This window comes from Lithobates pipiens, unplaced genomic scaffold (genome assembly GCF_037356315.1).
Source record: "Lithobates pipiens isolate NorthernLeopardFrog02 unplaced genomic scaffold, aLitPip1_a1.2 Scaffold_25, whole genome shotgun sequence".
Classification (NCBI taxonomy): Eukaryota; Metazoa; Chordata; class Amphibia; order Anura; family Ranidae; genus Lithobates; species Lithobates pipiens.
In genome coordinates, this window is record NW_027507787.1 from 112698959 (window position 1) to 112702745 (window position 3787).

General features: G+C 47.8%; 1 pseudogene; it reads right to left on the bottom strand.

The window, feature by feature from the left end:
* Nucleotides 1–455: 455 nt before the first annotated feature.
* On the bottom strand, nt 456–3175 carry LOC143929778 (uncharacterized; annotated as a pseudogene).
* Between the last annotated feature and the right edge of the window lie 612 nt (nt 3176–3787).

A 3787-nucleotide genomic window follows, 5' to 3' on the forward strand; every position in this document is an offset into this window, starting at 1 on the left:
TCTTTCTCTCTGACGCTCTTTCCTCTTTCTCTCTCTCACGCTCTTTCCTCTTTCTCTCTCTCTCACGCTCTTTCCTCTTTCTCTCTCTCTCACGCTCTTTCCTCTCTCTCTATCTCACGCTCTTTCCTCTTTCTCTCTCTCTCTCACGCTCTTTCCTCTTTCTCTCTCACACACTCTTTCCTCTTTCTCTCTCACGCTCTCTCTTTCACACGCTTTCCTCTTTCTCTCTCTCTCTCTCTCGCTCTTTCCTCTCTCTCGCACGCTCACGCTCTTTGCTCTTTCTCTTACACGCTATTTCCCCTCTCTCTCTCTCTCTCTCTCTCTCTCTCTCTCTCTCTCTCTCTCTCTCATGCTCTTTCCTCTTTCTCTCTCTCGATCTCATGCACTTTCCTCTCTCTCACGCTCTTTCCTCTTTCTCTCTCGCGCTCTCTCTCTCTCACGCTCTTTCCTCTTTCTCACGCTCTTTCCTCTTTCTCACGCTCTTTCCTCTCTCTCTCACACTCTTTCTCTCTCTCTCTCTCTCTATCACGCTCTTTCCTCTTTCTCTCTCTCTCTCTCTCTCACACTCTTTCCTCTTTCTCTCTCCCTCTCACGCTCTTTCCTCTTTCTCTCTCTCACACGCTCTTTCCTCTTTCTCTCTCTCACATGCTCTTTCCTCTTTCTCTCTCTCTCCCTCTTGCTCTCTCTCTCTCTCACTCTCACTCTTTCCTATTTCTCTCTCGCTCTCTCTCTCACGCTCTTTCTCTCTCGCTCTCTCTCTCACGCTCTTTCCTCTCTCTCTCTCGCTCTCGCTTTCTCTCTTTCTCTCTCTCTCTCTCTCTCTCACGCTCTTTCCTCTTTCTCTCTCTCTCAGGCTCTTTCCTCTCTCACGCTCTTCCCTCTCTCTCTCTCGCTCTTTCCTCTCTCTCTCTCGCTCACACTATTTCCTCTTTCTCTCTCTCTTTCACACGCTCTTTCTCTCTCTCACACGCTATTTCCTCTTTCTCTCTCTCACGCTCTTTCCTCTTTCTCTCTCTCTCGATCTCATGCTCTTTCCTCTCTCTCACGCTATTTCCTCTTTCTCTCTGACGCTCTTTCCTCTTTCTCTCTCTCACGCTCTTTCCTCTTTCTCTCTCTCTCACGCTCTTTCCTCTTTCTCTCTCTCTCACGCTCTTTCCTCTCTCTCTATCTCACGCTCTTTCCTCTTTCTCTCTCTCTCTCACACTTTTTCCTCTTTCTCTCTCTCTCATGCTCTTTCCTCTCTCTCTATCTCATGCTCTTTCCTCTTTCTCTCTCTCTCTCTCAAGCTTTTTCCTCTTTCTCTCTCTCACGCTTTTTCCTCTTTCTCTCTCTCTCTCTCACGCTTTTCCCTCTTTCTCTCTCTCTCACGCTCTTTCCTCTTTCTCTCTCTCTCTCTCTTATGCTCTTTCCTCTCTCTCTCTATCGCTCTCTCTCACGCTCTTTCCTCTTTCTTTCACTCTCACGCTCTTTCCTCTTCCTCTCTCTCTCTCACGCTCTTTCCTCTTTCTCTCTCTCTCTCATGCTCTCTCTCTCTCTCTCTCTCTCTCTCATGCTCTCTCTCTCTCTCGCGCTCTTTCCTCTCTCTCTCTATCTCTCACTCTCTTTCTTCTTTCTCTCTCTCTCATACGCTCTTTCCTCTTTCTCTCTCTCTCATACGCTCTTTCCTCTCTCTCTCTCACGCTCTTTCCTTTTTCTCTCTCTCTCACGCTCTTTCCTCTTTCTCTCTCTTACGCTCTTTCCTCTTTCTCTCTCTCACACGCTCTTTCCTCTTTCTCTCACGCTCTTTCCTCTTTCTCTCTCACACGCTCTCTCTCTCTCTCAAGCTCTTTCCTCTTTCTCTCTCTCGCGCTCTTTCCTTTCTCTCTCTCTCACGCTCTTTCCGCTCTCTCTCACACTCTTTACTCTCTCTCCCGCTCTTTCCTCTCTCGTGTGCGCTCACGCTCTTTCCTCTTTCTCTCTCTCTCTCACACGCTCTTTCTCTTTCTCTCACACGCTCTTTCTCTCTCTCTCACACGCTCTTTCTCTTACCTTCTCTCTCTCTCTTTCTCTCTCTCGATCTCCTGCACTTTCCTCTCTCTCATGCTCTTTCCTCTTTCTCTCTCGCGCTCTCTCTCTCTCACGCTCTTTCCTCTTTCTCACGCTCTTTCCTCTTTCTCACGCTCTTTCCTCTCTCTCTCACACTCTTTCTCTCTCTCTCTATCACGCTATTTCCTCTTTCTCTCTCACGCTCTTTCCTCTCTCTCTCTCTCACTCGTTCCTCTTTTCTCTCTCTGTCCCTCTCTCACGCTCTTTCCTCTCTCTCTCTCTCTCACGCTCTTTCCTCTTTCTCTCTCTCTCACGCTCTTTCCTCTCTCTCTATCTCACGCTCTTTCCTCTTTCTCTCTCTCTCTCACTCTTTTTCCTCTTTCTCTCTCTCTCTCATGCTCTTTCCTCTCTCTCTATCTCATGATCTTTCCTCTTTCTCTCTCTCTCAAGCTTTTTCCTCTTTCTCTCTCTCTCACGCTTTTTCCTCTTTCTCTCTCTTTCTCACGCTTTTTCCTCTTTCTCTCTCTCTCACGCTCTTTCCTCTTTCTCTCTCTCTCTCTTATGCTCTTTCCTCTCTCTCTCTCTCGCTCTCTCTCACGCTCTTTCCTTTTTCTCTCACTCTCACGCTCTTTCCTCTTCCTCTCTCTCTCTCACGCTCTTTCCTCTCTTTCACTCTCTCTCACGCTCTTTCCTCTCTCTCGCTCTCTCTCACGCTCTTTCCTCTTTCTCTCTCTCACGCTTTTTCCTCTTTCTCTCTCTCTCTCACGCTGTTTCCTCTTTCTCTCTATCACGCTCTTGCCTCTTTCTCTCTCTCACGCTCTTTCCTCTTTTTCTCTCTCTCTCTCATGCTCTTTCCTCTTTCTCTCTCTCTCTCACGCTTTTTCCTCTTTCTCTCTCTCTCACGCTCTTTCCTCTCTCTCTCTCGCTCTCTCTCGCTCTCTCTCACGCTCTTTCCTATTTCTTTCACTCTCACGCTCTCTCTCTCTCTCACGCTCTTTCCTCTTTCTCTCTCTCACGCTCTCTCTCTCTCTCTCACGCTCTTTCCTCTTTCTCTCACGCTCTTTCTTCTTTCTCTCTCTCTCATACGCTCTTTCCTCTTTCTCTCTCTCTCTCACGCTCTTTCCTCTTTCTCTCTCTTACCCTCTTTCATCTTTCTCTCTCTCTCTCTCACGCTCTTTCCTCTCTCTCTCACACGCTCTTTCCTCTTTCTCTCTCTCACACGCTCTTTCCTCTTTCTCTCTCTCTCTTTCTCTCTCTCATGCTCGTTCCTCTCTCTCTCTCTTTCCTTTTTCTCTCTCTCTCTCTTTCCTCTTTCTCTCTCGCTCTCTCTCTCTCAAGCTCTTTCCTCTTTCTCTCTCTCTCTCTCTCAAGCTCTTTCCTCTTTCTCTCTCTCTCTCACGCTCTTTCCTCTTTCTCTCTCTCTCTCTCATGCTCTTTCCTCTTTCTCTCTCTCTCTTGCGCTCTTTCTCTCTCTCTCTCACGCTCTTTCCTCTCTCTCTCACGCTCTTTCCTCTCTCTCTCACACGCTCTTTTCTCTCTCTCACACGCTCTTTCCTCTTTTTCTCTCTCTCTCACATGCTCGTTCCTCTCTCTCTCTCTCTTTCCTCTTTCTCTCTCTCTCTCTTTCCTCTTTCTCTCTCGCTCTCTCTCTCAAGCTCTTTCCTCTTTCTCTCTCTCTCTCAAGCTCTTTCCTCTTTCTCTCTCTCTCTCTCACGCTCTTTCCTCTTTCTCTCTCTCTTTCCTCTTTCTCTCTCGCTCTCTC